Genomic DNA, 12,644 nt, shown 5'->3' on the forward strand with positions numbered 1-12,644 from the left:
AACATGATTCAATAAGAATGCACCAAGAGACAGGCCGCTCCGCGATGTCTTCTGGGAATTGTAGTTCGGTGGAGTGAGCTAGCGAGAAAGCTAAGGGACTAAGCTAGCCAGCCCGCATTGTTTCTCTCCTTTGGAGAAGCACCTGTATGAGCTGAAGCATCAGAGACTCAGGGGGCAGAGGGAGAGGAGAGCTCTGGAAAGAACGTTGGCTAGCAGGCGTCGCCCAAAGACGTCACTGTCCACCAAGCATTTACATGATATTCTGACACCCTTTCATTACGTGCTGGTTACTAGGCACAGCAGGGGTGTGGCATTCGTTCAGCAACACCTGGTCCTCTTTCTTAACCTTTTTTTTTTTCTTTTTTCCTCCCCCCCCCACGTGTGTGTGTGTGTGTGTGTGTGTGTGTGTGTGTGGTGCTCCTACACCCCTGGGTGCACCAGAGCTCTTATTTCCACATCTGTATTCCAAAGGCTACACTGGGGCTTGATCAGTTGCACACACATCACCATTTAACCCCCAAATTTGGCAGTCCTCCCAGAATCTCCTGGCCCTGCATAGTGCTTGAATATGGGGAGAAGAAAGGAGGAAAGTAAGGGGGAAACTGAGGTTAAGGTTATCAAAAATAAGGAGAGTCTAAGAAACTGTCATAGCCAAGAGGACTTAAGGGGACGTAATTATTAAATGTAACTTGGCATTCCAGATGTCATCCTGGAACAGAAGAACATTGGGTGAAAACTAAGGAATATGAGTAAAGCATAGACATTAGTTAATAATGACGTATCAATACTAGTTAAGTAGCTGTAAAAAATATTGTACTAATGTAAGAGGCTAATAAAAGGAGAAATTGGCTATGGTGTATGTGGGGGGACCCCTACTATCTTCAAATCTTTTCCTGTAAACCTAAAACTATTCTTTTTGGGGGGCGCCTGGGTGGCTCAGTTGGTTAAGCCTCTGCCTTTGGCTCTGGTCCTGATCCCAAGGTCCTAGGATTGAGCCAAGGTCCTAGGATGGAGCCTGCATCCGGCTCCCTCCTCAGCAGGGAGTCTGTTTCTCCCTTTCCCTCTGCCCCTCCCCCTGCTTGTGCGCTGTCTCCCTCTCTCTCTCTCTCTCCCTCTGTCAAATAAATAAATAAAATATTTTTTTAAAGATTTTATTTATTTATTTGACAGAGATAGAGACAGCCAGCGAGAGAGGGAACACAAGCAGGGGGAGTGGGAGAAGAAGAAGCAGGCTCATAGCGGAGGAGCCTGATGTGGGGCTCAATCCCATAACGCCGGGATCACGCCCTGAGCCGAAGGCAGACGCTTAACCGCTGTGCCACCCAGGCGCCCCAATAAATAAAATATTTTAAAAATAAATAAATAAAACTATTCTTTTTTTGAAAGTTTATTAAAAACAATATGATGTCTTGCTTATCCTATGGAATCAAATTGTGCATAATTATATTCAGGGCTTTAGACATTAGCCCTTTTTTCCCCCTCCAGTCAGAAGCTCAGAAGCAAATGCTATTCGCCTCTGGCTCCAATGTCTTGAGCCTTCTCTATATACAGCCCTTATCCCTGCCCTATCCTGGGGACAGATTGTCCCTAACATTTATAACCGAAGACAAGATACACATGGAGGCCCCAGCCAGTGTTCTGCCACTCCCTACTTTCAGCTCCCCCATCCCATACCCTAAGTCTGATATCCCAGTCCATGAGGCCAAGTTCCAACCATATTCCCCAGCAACCATTCTTTGGCCACCCTTTCACTGGTAAAATCAGTCATCAGGGGATGAGTCTGGGAGTGCAGCCCGCTTAAGCTCTGGAAGCAAACTTGTTGGCCCTTGGGGCAGAAAATAACAGGATCCTGGGTGTGGGAGCAGAATCACAACAGGGAGACAAGGACCCCTATTCTGAGAGGTAGAGTGGAGCTGATCACATCCCTCTAAGGTCATTATTGCCTATGGCCTTTCTCCCTCCCCATGCACCCATCCACATCGCTTCTATTCTGTTCCCCTTCGTGCCTACCCAAGTGACTCCACTGGGAAATAGTATTTCTCCAAAGCAGCTGCCAAATGTGCGGAGCCAAAGCTTCCAAAGCAGGAAGGAGGGAGAGCCCAGACTCCTCACACTTAACTTCCAAACTGCCCCCGGCCACACTTGAGACAACCACAAACCCCACGCTCACTCACACTTGAGAGGACCACAAACCCTATTCCTCGGCCTCCCGTCTTCTCCCAGGCCCCTATCTACCTTTGCCTGCTCCCTCCGCTCATTCCTTCCTGGTTACACCAGCCCAAGGCCCCTCGCCTTGAGCCATTCCTGGATCCTATAGCTCCTTTCTCATCCCTCATAGCCCAGACTGCCCCTCTTAGAGAGAAGCTGTCAACTTTGTGACTGCTCTTGACTGAGTTAGTGGGTGTTGGGTACATTTGGGGGAATATCTGGGCCTTGAGGATAGTGATATTCTGAGCTTAAACCATCCCTCTCTGGCAGGAAGCCTGGCAGATCTCTGGGGGATGGAGGGGTGCCTCCTTCCCACTTCACAGCGGCAGGGAGGCGGCTTTTGTAGTCAGGCCATCTGCCTTCCCTGTCCCCCCACTTCTCACCAGCAGCTCCTTTTCTAGGCTTGGCAGGGTTCCCCCAAGGACTGGACTCCTAAGGGACTGTGAGGACTCCCTTAGCTCTGGACATGGGCCACCTTCAATTTCTCTACATTGACTGTCCTGCTTCTCTGGTCTGTCAATATCAGAGACAGGCTTTCCACACGCCACCACCTCTTCCCTCCACACCACGTTAGCTTCCTAGGACCCACCGGCTCCCTGGCTGGATCCTCTCTTCCCAAAGTTGGGACTCTCTGAAAATCCTCCTGTGGGTAAGAGAAGAAATACCGGCATCCCGTCTGGATAGAAAGGAAACCCTCCATCCACACAGCCCCTCTCAAAAACCCTTCTTACCCCCCACTTTCTTTGGCTGTCCATTTCTTCCCCCTCAGCGCTGATAAAGGCTGAGCACCCACCTCTGCTCCCTCAGTTCCAAGCCCCAACCTCTTCATCTTGTTGGTTGGTCTGGCGGGGGAAGGGGTCCACGCAGAAAAGTGGGGCAGACGGAAGTCACCCAGGTGGAGTGACATGGCAACATTGGAGCAGTGGCAGAAAAGGAACTGGTGTGCCAGAGGAGGGGGCTTGGGGCTGGGTAAGAGGCTATGGGAAATAGGGCTTTTTGGTACCCAAAGGTATGGGGACATTCCTTATCTAGGCTAGAAAGAAGTGTAAGGAAAAGTAGCAAGAGCCTAGACCCAGAAACATTGAAATACTTGGTAAGCGTACAAGGCACGAAGGGTTTCAGCGTCCCTTCTCTCCACAGGGAAACTGAGTAATTCCCCTCCCCTAGCTGGAACATTTTCTTTGGAAGCTTGCCTGGGCCCCCCCACTCTGGGAGTTCGTTGGCAGCAGGTACATGGAGAAAGGAAGAGTTGTTCCCACACACTCATACACAGCTGCTTCCAAACCAGTTCCTTCCCTGACCAGTCCCCACTTTCTATCTCTCTGGGGGAGAGGAGGTGGGGGGGGTGGGGGAGAAGCTTACAAGGTGGACCCACCTCAGGACAGTTCCTGGATCTCCCATGGTTCCCTGTGTCTGACTTCCCACTGCCCCACAGAGGTCCAGAAAGAGATCAGCCGGGACAATGAAAGGCAGAATTTGAACTAACAATTGGAGTGGTTTCCTCTCCAGCACCCTGAAGGATGCCTTCCCTCTCCACACTCCCAGCTCAGAGAAGAGACGTCCTGTGATTCCCGAGGCCTGGACAGTGGCAGGGAAAGGAAACCAGCCTGCCATTTCCTTTGCACCCCTCCTCCTTCCAGGCCCTGAGAACCCTCTATACTCCTGGCCTCCACACCAGCTTGTCCCATCTCCTTTCATTGGAGGGGGGAGGGCTGTAGTATGGTAAGGCTCAAACTCTATGGTAAAGGACACTGTGCCCCTACCCCTCTCCCCCCTCTCCTGCCAAAGGCAAGATGAGGGGGCTCTACACAAGAGTGAAACCAGAAGCTGGAAAATTTAGGGGGTCCAATATCTGGCATATATTAAATGGTGTTTTTTTTTTAAGGTATCAAAAGAATGAATGAGAGTAGAAGAACCCCTTGAAAAACAACCCAGAGAAGGTGTCAGTTTTTTTTCCCACACTTCTTGCCTAAGCTACCAAGAGCAAGGTTCAGCCAGGCCTGAGTCCCTTCCCTGGTCCTCTGGTACCCGATGGGACAAAGATGATTGGGAGGGGGACATTAAGTGGTCCCTTTACCCTTAGCAGTCAATTGTTGGTGAATTTCGCAGTCTCTCATCTCTGATCCCCAACTCCCATAAACTGTCTCCCCCTTTCTTTTCTCCATTTCCACTACCTTTTCTTGAGTGAAAGATCACTAAGGGGGAGAAACATCTGAGGTTTAGGTCCTCTTAGCAGGTTTCCCCTGCGTCTTTCCAGAACTCCCCAATAAGTGGGGCTGTGTCTGCAGAATCAAGGGGTGTCTGCTGGATACCTCATCACTTGCTGACATCACCCAGAGCCCAGGAGCTCGAGATGGGGGAGGGGTGGGATTACTGAGGCCCAGGCCTTGGAGGTAGTTCCAGGGCAGGCTGGTAGAGGGCCTGTCCCTTGTTTCCACCCCCCACCCCCACCTCAACTGTTTGTGGCTTCTTGGCAGTGGTGTGGGGTCTTGGCTTCCAGGCTTTTAGGGAAGCTCTTCAGAAAGATATCTGGATCCCCTGGTTTCTAGGGGTGGGACCCTGAGAAATCTTGGGGTGCTTCCTAGCAACAGTCTGGGAGGGAAGGAAGGAGGAAGGGAGAGAGGGCGGGGCTCAGGCAGAGCTGCTCCAATGGGAGCCCAGAGAACAGGCTGCTCCTGCTGCCTCCTTGGCAACCAAAATCTGAGAGGGAGGGGGCCATCAGGCAGATCCTGTTGGAGGGTCTCTATCCATCCTTACTTGTGCCCCACCCCTCCTGCTCTCCCCAGGGATTCAGTCCTGAAGCAGAGGTGGGGGGGATGGGAGGAGACAGCCTGAGTGGGGGTTTCCTGGCAAGGAGACAACAGAAGCTGGGGCTGAAATGACTCTGAGAGAAGCTAGAAGCTTCAAGAAATGGGGGTAGGCAGGATGAGTGGGGTGGAAAGGGGGCTGATGCAACACTGGGCAGGGGCTATAAGCCCAGACCTGGGCTGGATCCTGGCATCCGGCGGGATGCCTGCTTTGGAGGCCTTGTGCCCTTCACTTTGCCCTTGCCCAGGTCTGTTACCAGCCCATATCAGGAGCCAAGAAAGAGAGGTAAGGAGAAGATGGGAATGGTAAACTCCTGGGGCGCCTGGGTGGCTCAATTGTTAAGCGTCTGCCTTCGGCTCAGGGCGTGATCCCAGGGTCCTGGGATCAAGCCCCACATCAGGCTCCTCCGCTAAGAGCCTGCTTCTTCCTCTCCCACTCCCCCTGCTTGTGTTCCCTCTCTCGCTGGCTGTCTCTCTCTCTCTGTCAAATAAATAAATAAAATCTTAAAAAAAAAAAAAAAAGGAATGGTAAACTCTTACCTTTGAGTTCAAGGTGCCCCACTCTGTCCCTGGTGTGTGTGGGTGGGGGGGGGGAGGTGGGTCAGGAGGCACTTCATCTTCTAAGGCTGTGGGTCTAGGATTTCAAAAAGTCTCCCTCACCAGGTATCTTTCAGGCCTTTCGTCAGAGAAACATGGAGGAAGCCAGAGTGAAAGGGAGACAAAACCATAGCACTTTGGTGTTCCCCCTCTGGACTAATCCAGATTCGTGCTAGACTTCCCCATGGCCTCCTCGTTCTGCCTGATGGGTGCAGAGTATAAACGTAGCTCATCGCATAAATGTCCCACGCACAGGGCTTCTATCTCAAGTCCTCGGGCAGCCCAATCCCAAGAGACTATTCCCGTACAGGGTAGAGCATGCACCCGAAGCACTGCACATCACAGCCTTGCTTCCCTGGGTTTCAGCCAAACATGATCACCGAGGACGTGGCATCGACTGGCAGACAGCCACCCTCAGGGCACCTCGCACTGCACACGGGCTGACTCTGCGAGGTGCAGTCTCCTGCCCCACACTGCCACTGTGGCATGTGCACTGCAAGCCCAGGCTGAACCCACAGGTTCACTTACTGCGTGCTGACTCTGCACACTGCAGCCTCGATTCTCCAGTGCAGCTGCCACTGCGCCCTGCAGGCTCCCTTCTCCCACTGCATACCCCTCATCTCTGCCCCCTCTGCCTCCCGTGGGTTTCATCCCACCTGCCATTCCCAGGGGTCCCAAGAGAGGTACCCTCCCCTCCCCTATGCATTGCAGACCCCAGTTATGCTCCACCCCCCAACCCGGACAGAGCTGAGGATGCAAGAGCCTGAGCCTGCCATGAACAAGGGCAGCCTTACTCAGAGACTTAGAACCCCACACACCGCAAGTGAGTCTGACCAGTATACACCAGGCAATTGATAGAGCAGTTCCCCTTCACACACACACACACACACACACACACACACACACACACACACAAGCACACACACCTCCTCAGGAGCAGACTGTGGAGACAGGGCCCCACCCTGGGAGCCAAGGAAAGGCTGTGGCCCCCGCTGGTAAAACTGGGCTAATGACAGTGGGGGAACCGGCGGGGCCAGGGGGGGTGCTCGGGTAATTAGGGTTCTGCCTGGCGCTGGGAGATCCCGAGATGAAAGGGGCTCTGGCGTCACTGAGATGGTTTTATGTCCATGAATGCAGGTGTGTGTGTGTGTACATGGGGGGTGGGGCTGGCATGGCCTCTCCTTTGGGGAAGGAGATCCATTTTTACGCAGCCTGCCCTCCTCCTTAGATTGGAACCGGTACCATTTGGATTTTGGTGAGGGCAGACACAGGAGGAAATATCACCACTGTGAAGTGCGACTTGAGGAGGTAGGGCAAGCCTTGCCCCCTCCCCAGCTCACCAAGGGGGACCAGATTGTTGAGGAAATAGCTGGTGATGGTGAACAGAAAGCCTATACTGGAAGAGAGTGACATTTGAAAGAGGAGGCAGTGGATCAGGTAATAATGTGAGAAAGGAGAGGGAAAGGGAGGTAAAAGGAAGCAAACCTTCCAAAAGGATTAAAAACGTGGGATGATTGAGGTGAAAAGGACCGCAGGGGTCACTTGCCCAACTCTCACATTTTAAGGTTGAGGAAGCTCTGTCCCCGAAAGCGGTGGTGATTCTCTCAAGGTCACACAGTGAGTTACTGGCAAAGAAGGGCCCCGAACTCAGAAACAAATTCTAAACCTCCTTAGGGTTTGGTATTTAGACTTTCTCGCCGACTTATAAGGTGCAGGCGGCCCGTCGATACTCCCTTCTCCATCCCATGGTGCAAACCCAAAAACCTCCGATTCTTCCAANGAGCGGGGCGGGGGAGGGAGGAGCCAAGAGCGGCCGCCGCCTCTGCCGGAGGAGCCGCGGGGCCGCCACACTCGCCCCCCGCCCCCCCCGCGCTCACTCGCACTCATACCCGGGCGCTGGAGGCGGGCGGCCCGGGCCCCACCGGCCCCCCATGGACGCCCCCGGCACGGGGCGCTGAGACCCCGCGTCGCTGCCCAGCCCTGTCCAGCGCGCCACGCCGAGGTAAGGGGGAGGGAGCGAGGGGGCATTAATATGCAAATGCCTCGCGATTGATTATGCAAAGCCGTGGGGCTCTAGGGCCAGCTCCCTGGCGGGCTGGGGGCGCCCGGGGGTACCAGCTGCCAGCCTCAGCTTTCCCCGGCGCCCCGGTCACCCTGTCACAGTCCGGGAGCTCGCAACTTACGCCCTGGGGAAGGGAGGTGTTGCTAGGAGGTCGGTGGGCCCCGGGGTTCGCCGGCAGAGATGGCGTCCAGGCCTCCCCCTCGAGGGCCCGCCCGGCCTCTGTCCGGCCCGTCTGCTGCGCACTCCCGGGCCCGGCCCCGCTGCCGGCCGCCGGAGCTCCCCCGCCTGCCGCGGTTTGTTTACGGTGCGCCGGAGGCCTGCCCCCCCCCCAGCCCCCACCCCCTAGCCTCCGAGGCAGAGGCCGAGGCCTTTGCAAAGCCGCCTCCAGCTGCGGAGGGCTGCATGAGTGGGGTGGGGGGTGGGCTTGCACGGGCCCCTGGAGAGGGAAGTCTCCCCCCGCCATTCCACCCGCCTCCCCATTTGAGCTTGGCTCTCTGGTTGCAACACTCCTAATTGCAAAAACGCGGCTTGGAGGGGAGGGAGTGTGTGTGTAGAGGGGAGTGTACGTGAGGGTCCCTAGATATCTGATCAGGAGAGTTGCAAGCTAGTGTGGTTAGGGAAGAGAGGGAGGAAGGGACCTGTGTGGTGTGCCCCCCCCCCCGCTTCCCTCCCCTTGCAACGTGTCTCTGGTGCCCCTTCTGTGCCTGGGGCCCTCCCTTGTCCGGTGTGAAAGAAAGGCCTGGGGCGGGGGGCAGGGATGGTAGGGCCAATGGAGAGAGCCACCGTTTACAAGGGTGGAGGTCGCAGAAGGAAAGCCAGTGGGATAGGAGCCTGCCCCTCAATGCTGGCTCTGGCCCCAGGAAGGGGAAGGGATGAAGGGGGCTGTTGTCCCCGACGAGGGAGGGGAAGCAAATGTGACATGCAGACACAGAGATATGCCCACACAGACAGCCACATGCATGCACACCCAGGGACACCCAGGCAGACTCAAGGACAGGAGCTGCTGGACACACCCACATAGGGACAAGGGAAGAGGCAGGCTGCTGCTGCACCGGGGAGCTCTAAGGGGTGGGACACACCCACGGGAGACCAAGAGCAAGGAGACCGATCCATGCACATACCCACGCACGGGGTCACACGGAGATGCTGTCACACACAGGGGCAAGGAGGAGTCGCTGTCACCCACACAGAAAAAGTCACTATCGAACGCATGCATGAACACAGAGCAATTGCACACAGCCGCACATTACAAAAGACCCTGTCACTCACAGGCACACACGTGCTAGCATGAGCCCAGTCACACAGGCATCATCGCCTGCCTTGACAGTGACTGTCACTCAGTCAAACGCAAACGCAGTTACACATCAACACATGTATACACAACTTAGCAACAAGTATTTTCCTGGACTCTTAGTGGATCTCTAAGGTTCTGTGTACAACAAAACCTCTACTCCAAGGAAAATCAAATTTGTCTCTGAAAAGACTTTCCTGCATAATGGTGCAAGGCATGCATTCACGATAATATTCTCAGTCTCTGTCGCTCGTCATTCCCCACCCCCCATGGGAGGGTGAGCTCTTTGAGACCTGGGAGAATCACTGGAAGAGCTCTGGATCCCACCCAGAGCCTAGCCCAGGAAGTGCTCTGTAAATACTTGTTAATTGATTGACTGAGAACTCCAGACACACAGGTGTACTCATTTGCACACAGTCCCAGGGACTCAGGTGCAGAAGGCTCAGGTCTACGCAGTCACAGGTCCATACGTCCAGACATCCGCAGGCGTGCACACTGTATCCTGTAGCTGTGCGGTCAGGCACACCCCTAGATGCACACACAGTTGTAGATTTTTTTCCCCTCAAGCTTCCTCCTGTCTTCCTCTAGGCTCAGCTTTTTTTTTTTTTTTTTTGAGGGACAGAGAAACATGAGCAAAGAGAGCAGGGGCAGGGGGGTTCCGGAGGGCCGAGTCATGGGGCTGAAGCAATGTCCAGTGACTTCCAGCAGCTGAGATTATCCTAGCTGCTGGGGTGGGGGGGGAGTTGGGGAGAGCCAGCTCCTAGGGAGCGGTCCCTCTCACCAGCCACCTTGAAAGCAAACCCGGGATCTAGCTGCTCCTGCCAGGGTCCTTTGAGCCTTTCCTGGGGCCATGGACTCGCCCCCCCCCCCCAGAGGAGTTCCTGCCTCCCACCATGAGTCTGGCCCCTTTTCCCACCTCTGCCCTCCTGTCTAAACTTGGAAGCCTTCCTTAGGAGGCCCTATGCTGGTGAGTGTCTGGGTGAGTGATGTGTATTTTTGACTTGGAATTTCTCTCTAACGCTGTCTCCCTTTTGCTCTGTCTTGCTGTGTCTGATTCTCCCTCTCCTTGTTTCTCTGACAGTCTGGAACTCTCACCCGGGTCGCTGCCCCTGTCTACCCCTGTTCTTGTCTCTGTCGCTGCCACAACCTCCTTTCTCAGAGCTGGGAACTGGCAGTGATGAGCTTCATACTTTTCCAGTTGTTAATGCTCAAACCCCGCCCCTCGGCCCGCCTGCCCTGCCTCTGGGGTCAACAAGAGGTTGGGGTGGGGGGGCAGGGGGCTCAGCTGGCTGCTCAGGACATCCTGCGCTTCCTCAGCGCTGCAGCTGCAAGTTTTGGGGGCTGAGAATGGGGGGAAGGGACGGGGGTCGGCTCCGGCTCCCGCTGACCTCTGCGGCCCCGCACGCTCAGCCAGGGCACACCAGCTGGGTGGAAGGCCCGGGTGTGGGGGCTACAGCCAGCGAGCTCCTAACCAAGCCGGCGAGGAGGCTCCCCGCCACGCTGACCCGCTGGCAAATAGCCGCCCCCGTGGGCAGTGGCGGGAGTTGGCAGGGCCCGGCCAGCAGGGTCAGTGGCAGTACTCACAATGGCCTTTCTCCGCACCCCTGGCAGCTGAGATCCACCTCGGAGATGCCCAACAGCTGTGCCCTCTGCCCAGCCTCAGGGCCTGCTTCCGAAGCTACAGCTGCCCACATCATGTGGGGGGCTGAGCGAGGCCCTGCCTCGGGGGTGTAGGCTCCAGCCCAGAGTGGGGAATTTGAGCAGGGGGCAGTGGGGCAGGGGGCCCAGAGCCCAGGGGGGCACCGAGCCTTTCTGGCCACGCTCCGCTCCAGCCGTGACTTCTCTGGATGAGGAGGCACCGAGGTGAGTCTACTCTAGTTAATCCCTAGGCTGCTACAGAAGGGGCAGTTGAGGCTCAGTGGCAGGGGAGACAGCTGGAGCAAAGAACAAGGTATGGTTCCTTTAGCAGATGGTATACTCGCATGGTTAAGAGGAGGGATTTTTTTTTTCTTTTCCTCTTCTTCTTCTTCTTCTTCTTTTTTTTTTTTGGAGCTGGAAGGCCTGGGTTTGAATCCCAGCTCTGCCACTTGCTGTTTGTATAACCTTGGGCAATCGATGTAACCTCTCTCTTGCCTTATTGGTAAATTGAGGATGAGAATACCTATTTTATTCAGTTTTTTGAGGATTAGAGGAGATAGGATATATAAAATGCTTTTCAAAGTGCCTGGTGTATTAAGAAGCACCCTGTGTGTTAGCTGTGAGAATGGGGAAGGCTGTGGGTCTGGGGTCCCTGGGATTTCTTGGAGAAGCTGGGTAGAGAATTGGATCTCCAGATGTCACAGGAATGGGATGGGGGTTGGGGAGGACAGTGGGTCCCTAATCTCCAGCCTCCTCACCTTTCACGTCACATCTCTCTCCCCACAAGTTTTTGCAACCTGGAGCCCCTCTGCCCACATGTAGAGTACAGCCCCCCACCTGTCTGCTAGGGACCCAGCATGCCAGTCGCCTACCATGAGTCAATCACCCAGGACCTAGCTCTGGCAGATAGATACCAGATTCCCCATCCCTGCACTGAGGGGGCATTCACAGGAAGGGTGGTGGCACTGAGTAAGGACCAGTGGGTGGGTGTGGCANTTCCCCATCCCTGCACTGAGGGGGCATTCACAGGAAGGGTGGTGGCACTGAGTAAGGACCAGTGGGTGGGTGTGGCACCTTGAGGGCCAGGGTCTGTCCTGGGTTGTCTCTGTTCCCCTGTGAGTCTGGTGATAAGATTCCTCTCTCCCCCAGCTCCATTTTCTTCAGCCCCTCCCCTTCAAGGTGCAGCAAGGACAGTGGAGGGATGCGCTGTGGTGGGCCACTGGGGAGCCTCTGGGGTGGGAAGCTAATCCTAACGAGTTCTCACTGTTGCAAGGGGACTTGTGCCTCTTGGGGAGGGAGGCAGGTATGCCTATAGTGGAAAGAGCACTGGCTGGAAACTGGAGGCTGGGTTTTTGCCATTCACTGGTTGCTGACTTTGGCCTGGGTTTTCCTCATCTGGAGACAATGATGCCCACCTCACTCCGAGTGGAGGGTAAATAACATAATATGGCCTGACACCTGTGTGTTCTATCCCGGTCACATCCTGGCTTGGTAAACAATGCCTGTGGATTCTTCTGTTCTTCCAGGGCCTGGCATGCTCCAGGGTGGGCATCCACAGGCCCCCTGGAACCAGAGACAGTTCCCAATCTCTCACAGAGGCATCTGGGGCTGGTGTGTGTGGGGGGGGGCATATGGTTTTCAGGCATTCCGTGTTGTCTGCCCTCCTCCCTGGCAGGCCAAGGTTGGGGTAACAAAGGGCGCCTCCGTCTTACATGCCTTTGCATGAGGTGGTCCAGAGGGAGGGGTCAGAAGTTCTCTGGGTAGACAAGGAAAGCAAGGTGGAACGTACTGGTGCCCAGGAAATGCTATGGTTGCTCCCCTGCTTTGAGGATGAGCACTTAGTCTGGGGGACTAGGGACTGGGGTTAAAGGTTAGAGCCAAAGGCACAGCCAGCTCACCCCAGCCTGGCAAAGAGCAGTTCCCAGCCCACCTCCCCTTCTTCCTCCTGTCTTCCTCTTGTAAGGAAGAGCCGAGTTCTTGGCTCCCCGAGCCTGAACTGTCTGTTTCATTTTCTCTTTTACCCAGGCGCGTGGGCGGGGGG

The 12,644-nt window shown here is 55.2% G+C and overlaps 1 protein-coding gene across 1 annotated transcript in view; it reads left to right on the top strand.

Moving 5' to 3' along the window:
* Positions 1-7,408: 7,408 nt before the first annotated feature.
* Positions 7,409-12,644, top strand: part of THRA (thyroid hormone receptor alpha) — a 21,992-nt gene continuing 16,756 nt past the window's right edge. The window contains exon 1 of the mRNA XM_034640076.1: positions 7,409-7,614. The gene's annotated coding sequence lies outside the window, so the exon portion shown is untranslated. The remainder of the gene's footprint in view (positions 7,615-12,644) is intronic.

Source organism: Ailuropoda melanoleuca, chromosome 13, assembly GCF_002007445.2.
Source record: "Ailuropoda melanoleuca isolate Jingjing chromosome 13, ASM200744v2, whole genome shotgun sequence".
In the NCBI taxonomy this organism is placed as follows: domain Eukaryota; kingdom Metazoa; phylum Chordata; class Mammalia; order Carnivora; family Ursidae; genus Ailuropoda; species Ailuropoda melanoleuca.